The sequence below is a fragment of the Acinonyx jubatus genome, chromosome B4, assembly GCF_027475565.1.
Source record: "Acinonyx jubatus isolate Ajub_Pintada_27869175 chromosome B4, VMU_Ajub_asm_v1.0, whole genome shotgun sequence".
NCBI classification, from domain to species: domain Eukaryota; kingdom Metazoa; phylum Chordata; class Mammalia; order Carnivora; family Felidae; genus Acinonyx; species Acinonyx jubatus.
Window position 1 is genome coordinate 12,300,035 of NC_069387.1, and position 12,795 is coordinate 12,312,829.

General features: G+C 41.2%; 1 protein-coding gene across 4 annotated transcripts in view; it reads left to right on the top strand.

The window, feature by feature from the left end:
* PRPF18 (pre-mRNA processing factor 18) overlaps positions 1-12,795 on the top strand; it is a 102,870-nt gene that overhangs the window by 12,793 nt on the left and 77,282 nt on the right. For 3 of the 4 annotated variants that reach the window (XM_053225319.1, XM_053225316.1, XM_053225317.1), the window contains exons 3-4: positions 5,124-5,358; positions 8,082-8,221. The gene's annotated coding sequence lies outside the window, so the exon portion shown is untranslated. The remainder of the gene's footprint in view (positions 1-5,123; positions 5,359-8,081; positions 8,222-12,795) is intronic. The other variant, XM_053225318.1, reaches the window with a different exon arrangement.

Below are 12,795 nucleotides of genomic sequence, written 5' to 3' on the forward strand. Positions count from 1 at the left end.
AAGTAGGTTTGGGATAAAGATCAAATGAACAATTGTAGAGAAGAGGGAGATGTATTTTTTCAATATTATTTCATTTGTTCTTTTCACCAAAGTGTATGGCATGCTGACAGGACTGTCATCCATTTTCTTATGGCTAATTTAAGGCTGGTAAAGGGTGCCAGGCCCATAGCTCAGGAGGCCGCCATTTGCCCTACACTCCCCTGACCTTGTGCTCAGCCTCATTCTCTGAGGGAGAGAACCAGAAAGGCAGGATGCTCTCTCTGTGATGTGGTGTTGTTTTGTTTTTGAGGTTAATAATACAATACTAATCAGCATTTTTGAATGTTAGCAATTTGGAGATTGCATTCGTTAATTCCCTGAAACTCCTCCTTATGTGCAAAGCCCTTCTGGGTTTTAGGCTCCGTAGAAAATCAAGATCTCTGGGAGACTGCTCCTGCCTTTAGTGAGAGTACAGTTTGGTAAGCTGCTAAAATGAGAAACAGCTGCTGTCTTTTTCATTTTTTAATGTTTATTTGTCTTTGAGAGAGAGAGAGAGAGACAGAGCACGAGCAGGGGAGGGGCAGAGAGAGAGGGAGATACAGAATCTGAAGCAGGCTCTAGGCTCCGAGCTGTCAGTGCAGAACCGGATGTGGGGCTTGAACTCATGAACCACGAGATCATGACCTGAGCCGGAGTCAGAAGAAATAACCGACTGAGCCACCCAGGCTCCTCAAAAGAGCTGCTGTCTTTACATGGGCCATCACTTCTAAAACAGTGAATGCTCAATGGGAAATGGAATTCAGACAGGTGAGTGATGAGGGGCTGGGGAGAAGGGGTGTGCAGGAAGAGATCACCAGGTTGAGTGGGAATAAGTTTATTTCCCCCTGTGATTATTTAATGGCCTTGTTTTTACTCTCCCATTAATCAAGGTTCTCCAGAGAAACAGAATCGATGGGAGATAGATATAGATATAGATATAGATATAGATATAGATATAGATATAGATATAGATATAGATAAAGAGATTCCTTTAGGGAATTGGCTCACATGATTGCAGGTGGTAAGGAGTCCCAAAATCTGATTCTGCAAGCTTGACACCCAGGAAGGCCAGTGGTGTAGTTCAGTCCGAGTCTGAAGGCCAGAGAATCAGATGGGCTAATGGTATCCATCTCAGTCCAAGGGCAGGAGGGCACTGATGTCCCAGCTCAGGTAGGCAGGGAGGAAGCAAAAGGGGAGAATTCCTCCTTCCTCTGCCTTTTTGTTTTCTTTGGACCTTGAATGGTTGGGGTAATGCTCACCCACATTGGGGAGGGCGATCTGCTTTACTGGGGCCACCAACTCACCTGCTAATCTTGTTGCAAACACCCTCACAGATGCACCCAGAAATAACATTTACTTTGAGCTCCCCATGTCCCAGTCAGGTTGACACATAAAATTAACCATCACAACTCTTAAGTCGTATTTCAGCGTAAGTTTTCAGTCGTGAATAGCATAAGTTTTAGGCTTCCTTAGAGGAGACACCTGTTGCTGTCTAAGCCTTCACTTGAGCCTCATCCTGTTTCACACACTGAAGGGCTTCTCTCTCCTTGTTCCCCTGCTCTGTTCTCCCGGAAGCTCTGCTGTCACATGGGCTGAATCTCCTTGAGCCCATCCCCCATGAGTCCCCCACTGTACAGGCACAGGAAGAGGTTCTGTACTCCCCACCTCCTGGGCTGCTGCTGTCTTGAACTAGCACAGACCCAGTCCAGCCTGATGGGGCCAACCAAGGGTCTTTCATTGCCTCTGCAGAATCCTGGATTGTTAAAACTTTGTTAAGAATGCTTGCGTGAGGGGTGCCTAGGTGGCTCAGTTGGTTAAGTACCTGACTCTTGGTTTTGGCTCAGGTCATGATCTCATGGTTTGTAAGTTTGAGCCCTGTGTGGGTCTCTGCACTAACAGTGTGGAATCAGGGCGCCTGGGTGGCTCAGTCGGTTGAGCGTCTGACTTCGGCTCGGGTCACGATCTCACAGTTTGTGAGTTCGAGCGTGCTGACAGCTCAGAGCCTGGAGCCTGCTTCGGATTCTGTGTCTCCCTCTGTCTCTGCCCCTTCCCTGCTCATGCTCTGTCTCTCTCTGTCTCTCAAAAATGAATAAACATTAAAAAAAAATTTATAACAGTACGGAATCTGCTTGGGATTCTCTCTGTCTCTGTCTCTCTGCCTCTCCCTCCCTCTTGCTCTCTCTCAAATAAATAAACAAATAAATACACAAACATTTTAAAACATTGTGTAAAAAAAAAAAAGAAGAATGCTTGAATGAGATCTGTCTTTTGGGGGAAATGTAGTTTTTAAAAAAGCAAAGCAAGACAAGTAAAATTGGATGTCAGCTATAAAACTTAAGTGATCTGGTACATCTTCTGGTTTCATAATTTGATTGTTAGTAATTAATAATCCATGTAAATACATTATACAACTCTAGTAATTTTTACTAATTTCATTGAAGTCATTGATAATGACATTTTAAATAAGATGTAAATCTATGTATACAATTCTATTAATTTTTACTAATTTGATTGAAGTTGTTTTTAATTACCTTTTAAATAAGATGTAAATATATTCCATGTTTGCTTTGAAAGTAATGACCCACCCCCATGCTGCAATAGTTTCAGTCTCTGAAGAATTAGTCTGAGACTCCTTTTCCTTTTCTTAAGAGGATGAGCAGGACTGAAGGTAGGCACGTGAGAATAAGCCAGTTTAGACAGTGTTTATCACTGAAAGTCTTCACTTTTCCACTCGGTCTACATTAGCGTTTTGCAAGACAAAAACATCATGAGCTTTTGAGCACTTTGGTTCACGCCTACCCTTCACCCCTCAGTTTTCCAGGTCAGCACGGTTCTCTTTTACCATAGTGTCTTTGATCTATTTGTCTTCTCAGTTTGGTAATGCAGATTTCTTTCAGATTTTTAAACAAAAATGTTCCCGCAAGCAATTTGCCTTGAAATTCCCATCTCCCTTCCAGAAATGGAGAAAAGGCTGTGCACTCCTCTGTGCAAGCTGAGCTGACAAATAAATTGTTACCTGGCTACAGCGTCGTGTACGCTGTGAGGACAAGCTGACTTGGTTTCTATGTCTAGTACATCAACAAAACATTTCCAGCTACTTAAGCATCTTACTACTCCAGATTGCCTCTGCCTGATCCTGCTGTTTTCAGAGACTTCCTTTTTTCCTACCCCCCCACCTTTTTTAATATTCTGATGTTTTAGGTACATTTTTAGTGGGCAATTCAAGAGAAAGTGTATCCCTAAGAATTCTCATTTTTAAGCCTAAGATATTCACTTGTGGTTGATATTCTCCTCACTGATTGTCCTAAATTAGGGTTACCAGATCTCCAGAGGAAAGTCAAACAGGACCACCCAGTTAAATCTGAACTTCACATAAAGAATGAATACTTTTTTTTTCAAGTGTAAGATACCCCATGCAATATTTGGGACATATTTATACTAAGTAATTATTTGTTCTTTATGTGAAATTCAGACCTAATTCAGTGTACCGTATTAAAATTATTTTTAACTTATTTTTGAGAGAGAGAGAGACAGAGACAGTGTGAGTAGGGGAGGGGCAGAGAAAGGGAGACACAGAATCTGAAACAGGCTCCAGGCTCTGAGCTGTCAGTACAGAGCCTGACATGGGGCTCAGACTCACAAACCGTGAGATCATGACCCGAGCCGAAATCGGATGCTTAACCGACTGAGCCACCCAGGTGCCCCCAGTGTACTGTATTTTATTTGGCCACCTTATCATACATGGGAATTTCTGCTTTGCAGTTTCTCTACCCTCCAATCCCTAGTGTTTCTTCTGGGGTTCAGAGTCCAAAGAGAGGGAGAGGGAGTAGGGATATAGGAATGGATACTTGAGTTTCATTATCAGGTCTTTGGCAGTTTCTGGGGCTTTCAACTCCCTTTTAAACCTAGAAAAGTGGTACTTAGGTATCAGGTAAAAGGGGAGGGACCCCAGGAATAACGTAGCTCCAGGGATGAGGTAGCTTCTTATGACACTGTTTACGCATCCATTTAAATCAATACCAAGTTATCCAGACCCCAGCGGGCCTGCAGCAGTATATCCCAGTGAATATGTGGTCCTTGAACTGTTCATCTAGAGTCTATAGTCAGGTCATGTTGTACTTTATGCTGTCCTGACAGTTTATCTGGTTGAGATCACTCATCACACGACTGCTATTTAGTGAAATGGAATTCTGCTTGTAAGACATTGGTATGACAAGGAAAAAATTCATATTTCAGGATTCACAGCCCCTTCTCCCCTTCCTCACCTTGAAAAAGAGAGTTTTCTTTTTACCTGTGCTGTGTCCCTGGTCCTAGGATTGCACAGGACCAGGTTAATGCATGAGAGAGGGAATCAAATGCAGCCAAGGCCAGTTCATTTGATCTCAGGAAGCAGTACGGTGAGAAAAGAACAGATAGAGAAGATAAGAGTGGTAGGCAGAAAAAGAACAGAGGGGTATGTGTGTGGAAGGGGTCATAGGGGAAAGAGCGAAAAGGGGGGATTTTAGATGGAAAGGAGGTCTGGAGGCAGTGTGCCTGCCCGGCTCTGTGAGATACCAGAGAGGAGAAAGAAAAGATTTTCAGGAAGCTGTGCTGTGTGTTGTAGGATTCGTCACCCTCTTGGCATTTTTTGAGAGACCGTGGTTAATATTATATTTATCTAGTGACTCTTACTTTCCCAGAGATTTCCTCTGGATGGGAATTATCCTGAAACACACCTACATGCAACCTAGCTTATGCAATTTACACAACGTGAGGCAGAAGGAAAAAGCAGGGCAGTAAGGATCCATTAAATTCCAATCAGATACCTATTTTGGCAGCAAAACTGTAAAACTAGTACCTCACTTATTTCATCATTACAACATTCCCCGGGAAGAGTAAAACGGTTATTCCCAATAGGAACGCTAAAACATAAATTGACGTTGTCTATTCATGTCTTTATGACGTTATGGATTTTCTCTCTACCTTCCTCCCTTTCCCTCACATAGTTACATACACGTGTGACATGACATACATGTGACATAGGATCGTGAGATAAATACACTTTTATTTTTGTCATGCAAGGTAGAAGTTACATTCCAAATTAATGGTTTTTTTTCCTCCCAAAGTTGTCGATACGGATGCTACAGTCTTTACATCTGTGCGTCATTGTCTCAGATTGCATTACATTTGAACATTGCATTGTTCAAAACCATTGGGATCTCCTGTTGTGGCATAACCTTCAGAGTTTTGTCAGGTTACTTCGAATATCTTCAGTGATGGAAAATCTTCATCCTTAACGATGTATTTGACTTCTGGAAACAGCCAAGGATTATTTGGAACATGCCTTGATGGATAAAACATGTAATGATAATAGATAACACTTCTGGATAAAAACAAGATAGGAAAATTGATGGCGCTTTTTGTATAGCTCATAAACTGAAAATAATTATAAAAAATAAGGTATTCTAAGTTATTTTTGAGCAATGGATTGTGTTGAATAAAAGAATAGTCTACTGAAAAACTATCTCAAAATAATCATTTGTTTGCAACTGTGTTACTTTATTTGTTCATTCATCTATTCATTCAACATTAATTCAGTAGACACGCCATGAGGACCTACCCTATCTTAAATGGTACCTCCGAAAAGAAAACTTTGTTCTTGTCCTCAAAGAACTTCTATTTCTATAGAGAAAAAGATATACAAGCATGATTTTAGTGTGCAGATCTTATCTGAAACCTTTGATGGGTTTTAGAATTCAGAATATTTCACATTTTTACAAAGTAAATAGGATAAGAGGCCAGTCACTATAGCTGTAGAACATTACCCAAAATTTTGTGCCTTAAAACAACAAAAACGTTTGTCTTTCTCATGAATCTACATTTAGATTCATGGCTTGGCATGAATCAAGCCTTGGCATTCAAGGCTTGGCATCAGCTGATCTTTGCTCCATTCAGCCAACAGTGGGGGGCACTTGAGTGCTGAGGACAGGCGTCAACTACCCCCTCATGTCTGATAGTTGATGCTGGTTGGCGGTTAATAATGGCTGGTGGTTGAGACCTTGGCTGGGGTTGTGGGCTAGAACAGTTTCGGGTGGCTTCACTGTGGCTGAGCTTCCTCACAACGTGGTGGCTGAGTTCAAAGGGCAAGCATTTTGGGGGAGAAGGGAAAATAGGCAGAGGCCATATCACCTTTGATGACCTAGCCTTGGAAGTCAAGCCATGTCACTTCCACCACTTTTATTCATAAAAGCACTCCCATTTTCAAGGGGGAGAGGAAGTGGATTTCCCCTCTTGATAAGTAGTAAAAGTTCTAGAATAACTTCTGGGATGAGAAATGCTGCAGTAGCCATTTTTGGAATGGTGCATATACTCTAGGTGTGTGTACCCTGTGTTCCAGACCATTATCAGTGCTGTCTGAGGCTTCACTGTGCGATGAAACCCATGAATAGTTCTGCAACAAAATGAATGAATATTAACGTGGACTAAACTGAGATTATTTAAAATTTTTTTTCAATGTTTATTTATTTTTGAGAGACAGAGAGTAACAGAGTGTGAGTAGGGAAGGGGCAGAGAGAGAGGGAGACACAGAATTCACAGCAGGCTCCAGGCTCTGAGCTGTCAGCACAGAGCCTGACGTGGGGCTCAAACCCACGAACCGTGAGATCATGACCTGGGCCGAAGTCGGACGCTCAACTGACTGAGCCACCCAGGCACCCCTAAATTGAGATTATAAATATAAATAGTTCAATTCAGGTTCTGTCACCAAATGGGTTTCCCAAAAATATTTCCCTTTTAAGATATTTCTGGATTTTAGACTTTCTAGTAAGTGGTTTTTGAGTTGTAATATAATTTGTGCTGATGGAGGCTATAGGCACTTGCAACACATGTCGAAGAAGAGACTGTAGGAGAACTAGAGGAGAAAGAGATCTTTACAGAACAGGTAACTGAAAGTGGATTCTTTAGGAAGGGTGTTCAAATCAAAGAAATGCCAACAGAATGGAGATCTGAGTGTGGAGAAAAGCAAGATTCAAAAATAGCTAGAATATATACATGAGAGAGTTTTAGGGGCCAGATCAGCAAGAGTCTTGGATGCCATATTACGGGATTTGGATTTTAGCCTGTAGAGGCAATATGAAGCCGATTAGGGATTGTAAGCAGGAGAGGTACGTGATCATATTTGTCCTTCAGAACAATTATTTTGGTGACAAATTGTAGATTGAGGGGTATGAGGATCTCGTTCACTCAGGATGCTCTTCAGTAGGCAGCTAGAATTTATGATTGCCTGAAATGAGAGCAAGGAAGAGGGGTGCCTGGGTGGCTCAGTAGGTTAGGCATCCAACTCTTCTTTTTTCTTTTTTGTTTAAATTTATTCTGAGAGAGAGAGACAGAGAGAGCACATGTGTGCAGGGGAGGGGCAGAGAGAGAGGAGAGAGAGAATTCCAAGCAGGCACTATGCTATCAGTGTAGAGCCCAACACGGGGTTTCATCCCACAACTGTGAGATCATGACCTGAGCCAAGATCAAGAGTCAGAGGCTTAACTGACTGAGCCACCCAGGCGCCCCAAGCATCTGACTCTTGATTTCGGCTCAGGTCATGTAATCACAGTTGTGAGACCCTCTTAAGCCCTGCTTAAGATTCTCTCTCCCCCTCTGTCTCTGTCCCTCTCCAGCTCTCTCTCTCTCTCAAAAGGAAAAAAAAAAAAAGTTTAAAAGAGCAAGGGAGAACTGTTGAATTTAGCCGCCATTTCCTTTTGTGCTAGGATCAGAGTTAATCAAGAAAACTGTGATGTGGAGATGGAGAGGAGTTGTCAGACTGACTCTTTTCTAATTAATTTTTTATCCGAGTAGTGTATATATCTTCTTTACGATGTAAAATAGCACAAGGCATAGAACAAAAACCAATGTGCACGGTACCACGTCTCATGACCTCCAGTCTTACTCCTTAAAGGCTACCACTTCCCCCCCTTTAAATGGTTTCTTCTGGGATTTACTTCTATGTTCTAAATAAGGTACTGTGTCTGTGGAAAGTAACAAAATAAACCAATTGAAAATGACTTAAATAATACCACTGATTCTCACAACAGGAAGTCCAGACTGGACAGGCTTCGGACACCATGTTTGCTTCCATCTCAGTTGGCTTCTCATCATGATCACGAGATCAATGCTTCTATTACAACAGTCACATGAAAAAAAATCCAATGTAAGAAGAGGCATTGTTCTTCTGGTGAGTCTGTGTGTGTGTGTGTGTGTGTGTGTGTGTGTGGTCTTGTTTTCGTTTTTGTTTATCAGCAAATAAATTTTTTTCCAGAAGCTCCAAAGCTCTCTGCCCCTCCCGTGCTTTTGGATAATTCGGGTCATATGCCCCGTGTTGGATTATCTTTGGTCAGCTTGGCATTACCACCACCCCTTCTATGGTCTCCTTTGCTTTGGAGAGAAGCCAGGTGCTACATTCCTCTTTATTGTATGGTTTCAGCCTAGAGCGTATTCATGAAAGGCATCCTTGAGACAAAATGATGGAGAGATCATTATTCTTCAGTCAGTTGCAGCCAGAATTGTGAACAGGTGTGATACTCCTAGAGACATTTTTTTGGGGGGTGGGGGTGGGGATAAGCCACCAATTCCCTGTATTAAAGTCATTTATAGCTAGACTGCAAAGAGGAACTTCTGCTTTCTGGACCCTTCCTAAGCATAGCACTGATGCAAGGGAAATGAATTACAGCACTGACATAAGACAAATCAGGATTTAGATATGATTTCAGTATGGAGCACAATGGTAATATGGAGGAAATTTGACTTCTAGTAATGGCAGGGTAGCTTGGTCAGGATAATCTTCCTACAGGCGAGCATGATAGAGTCTGGATGGGAATTTTAAAAACCAACTATCTGAAGACATTCAGCAGGAACTAAAACCAGGTGGATATTGGAGAGGGGTCTGCCCTTAAAATATGGGAACTACACAAATGTGATTTTTGGCTTTGCAGTTTATGTTCAGAGTTGTTCACCAATCCATTAGGTGGCTCAGAATGAAGTTGTATTACTGAATAATTCAGCTGAATTACTGAATACTAGTGTCAGAGTATAGGATTCAGGACTGGAAGAGCAGCTGGGCAGCTAGAAGGGGAATCCTAGAAAAGAGGAGGTCATGGAGGTGGTACACCCCAAATTTGCCTATAAACTCTTCTCAAATTCATGTCCAGCCACTGAAATATGCATCAGTGGGAGAGACCAGAGAAAAAGTGACCATTAGGGACAGGAAGAATTGAGCAGAGATTTCAGCTTACACCCAAAACAGAAGAGACAGACCTAGGAGTTTGAGTCTAGCCAATTTAATTCCTTACTAGAAGAAAAATCACACTCTTCTGAGCAATATAACAGAATCACAAATGTCTACAATGTATAATTCTTAATGTCTAGTATACAGTAAAAATGCCCAAATGTACAAAGAGATAGGAAAATATGACCCATATGCAAGAAGAAGGAAAAAACAATCAGAGAAAACCGAACCTTCAGTGGTCCTTAGTAGACAGAAACTTTAAAGCAGCTATTATAGATATGCTCAAAGACTTATAGGAAAACGTGGTCTTAATGAATGAACAGATGGAGAAACAGCAGCAAAATAGAAGGAATGAAAAGCTCCCATTTTACTCTGTTTAGGCTGCTGTAACAAAAACACCATAGACTGAGTGGCTTCAGTAAACATTGATTTCTCACAGTTTTGGAAGTCTGGGAAGTCCAAGATCAAGGCACCAACAGATTTGGTCTTTGGTGACGTTCTGCTAACTGGTTCCTAGGTGGCCATCTTCTCACTGTGTACTCTCATGGCAGAAGGAATAAGGGCACTCTCCGGGGCCTCTTTTACAAGAGGGGCACTAATGGGGGCACTAATCCCATTCACAGAGACTCCACCTCATGACCTCGTTACCTCCCAGAGGCACCACCTCCTAACACCGTCACATTTGGGGTTAAGTTTTCAACATGTGAGTGGGGGGAGAGACACAAACATTCAGTCTATAGCTGACTCAAATGAAAATTCTAGGTGGAAAATAACGGCAACCAAAATGAAACATTTACAAGCTTTGCTTAATGGCATATCGGAGATTGCACAAGAGTCCATGAATTTGAAAGCAGGTAAATGGGAATTATCCAAATTCAAGAAAAGGGAGAAAAGAAGAAATGCGAGTAGATTCTTAGAGAGCTATAGTTTCTGATATATAAGCAATCTGATACATGTGATTTGGAATATTAGAAGGAACCAAGAGAATAGGGAAGAAAAAATTTGGAAGAAAAAATTTGGAAGAAATAATGGCTGAAAACTTACCGATTTAGTAAAAACACTAATGGGTCCAAGGTGAGTGAACCGCAAGCAGAATAAATACAAAACCAACCAAACAAAAAACAACAAATAACATTAGGCACACGACAGACTGATGGAATCCAAAGATAAAGAGACAAGAGCCTGGAGAAAAAAAAAAGCCTGTGTATCACTTGGAGAGAAACAATAAGACAAATGATGGCAGACTTCTCATCAGAAGCAGCACACCCAGATCACATCAGTGGAAGGATTGCCCCAGTTGAGAGGAGTGTCGTCAGCGGAGTACCTTCAGTTTTCAGCCCCTTTCAAGACTGCCTCAACTGTAGAGCACTGACTCACTTAAGATCTTGCTTTTTCCTGGGAAACCTATAGCCAGCGATTGATCGATCAGTGCCCGGGCTGACCATCTTGGCCCAGTGCAAGACAAATCTGAAGGGCCATTCTTGCTCTAGCTCCCCCGGGGCATCGGTCAAGGCTGTCAGAGGATGTGCATCACAGCTCAGTTTTTCCTTCTGACTACTCTCGCTTCCTTCTCCTTCCTACAGGTTTTGATACCCAGGGGACTCCTTAGGAAGCATTCTGCTGGCTAAATTTCAGCTCAGAGCCTACCTCCTCGGAAACCCAACCCATGACAACAACTGAATAATACCTTTAAGTGCCGAAATAAGTAGAACTGTCAACCCAGCATTCTATATGCCGCAAAATTGTCTTTCAAAAATGAAGAAAAATAAAGATATTTTCAGGCAGACGAACGCTAAGAATGTGTATGTTGTGCTATAAGAAGGACTGAAGAAATTCTTCCAGTGGGAGATGAATCACACCAGACAATAACCTGGACGCAAGGGGAAGAATGAAAAGCACGGGAAGTAGTAAATATTTGGATGAATATAAGGGAAGGTACACAGTTTCTTCCCTTTTTTTTTTTAGATTTTATTTTTAAGTAATCTCTATACCCAAAGTGGGGCTCGAACACAAAACCCTGAGATCAAGAGTCGCGTGCTCCACCAACTGAGCCAGCCAGCTGTGCCACGTACACATTTTCTTAATTTCTTGAAAAAATCACGTGATTGTACAATACAACCTATAACACTGTATTGGGTTTGTAACATAAGTAGATGTAATAGATATGGCAAAAATCTCCCAAAGTTGGGAGAAGGGTAAATAAAACTATAATATTAGAAGGTTACTGTATTTTATGTGAAGTAGAACAATATAAACTCTAAGTAGCTTGGGATAAGTTAAAGAGGCATATCGAAGGCTTTGGAGTAACCACCAAAATTATGAAAGATATACAGTTAAAAAGTCAACAGAGAAATCAAAATGGAATGCTATAAAGTATTCAGATCACCCAAAAGAAGGCAAGAAGGGAGGAAAAAAGAATGAAGTGGACAAATAGAAAACAAACAGGAAAAATGTACATTAATGATAATGGCGGCTCGTTTTCTTATTGTCAGAGAAGGGAGTTACAAATGTAGAAGCAAGAATGAACCAGTGGTGTTGGAATTACCCATATAAGTAATACATAAATATGGATGTAATATGCGTATGTATGTATATACATACATACCTGTGTTTATGTCTGTGAATCTATTTATGTGGATATCCATAGATATCCATAGATGCACACAACCATATGATTTCTAGCTGTGACCACTGACAAGGTTTGAAAGCATCAACCAAGAGCATATTTAGAGGTCCAATCTTGATTTCTGAAAACCTTTCTCAATGTAAATGTCTGAATGGCTTTTTGAAGAAGTGACTGACTTGAGGACTGGGGTAGGGAATGTACAGGATAAGCCTGGAACATTTTGTGCCCCAAAGTAAGGAAGTCTCCAAGGAATGATGGGGATCTGTCAAAGGCTGCAGAATCTGGCTTGACTGGGCTTTCACTGGTGAAATCTGGAAGAATATGACTTCAAAGTAAATAATGGTAACAAACTGTAAGCCACTGAATAAAACAAGAATCCATGAGTCCACATCCACTCTAAGTAAATATGTGAATAAATTGCAAGTTAGATGATAAACACACCTACATAGTCTTAAATTACCCCTTGTAAAGCACTTATTGATTACAAAGGGAAAAAGTAACTTGATAGTGGAGAAGCCTGGCAGACACCCTCTTAACCAAATGAGCCAAGACAACATCACTAGTAACAGGACAAATTGAAATCAGAACCACCTTCTAGAACACAATGAGAAGAACACACAAAACATCGCTTCTGTGAGAACTCCTGCCAAAGATTCATAAGCTGAGTCTAATCACAAAGAAACATCAGACAAATTGAAGGACATAGTACAAAATAATGTTCTGTTAATCTTTAGAATTGTCAAGGTCACGAAAAGACCAAGGAACTATTCCAGATAGAAGAAAACAAAAGAAAAGTGACAAATAAATGCAATGTATTAGCCTGGTCCGGCTCCTTTTGCTATTAAGATTGTTACTAGAGCAATTGGTGAAACTTAAATGAGGTAGAAGGATTAAATGG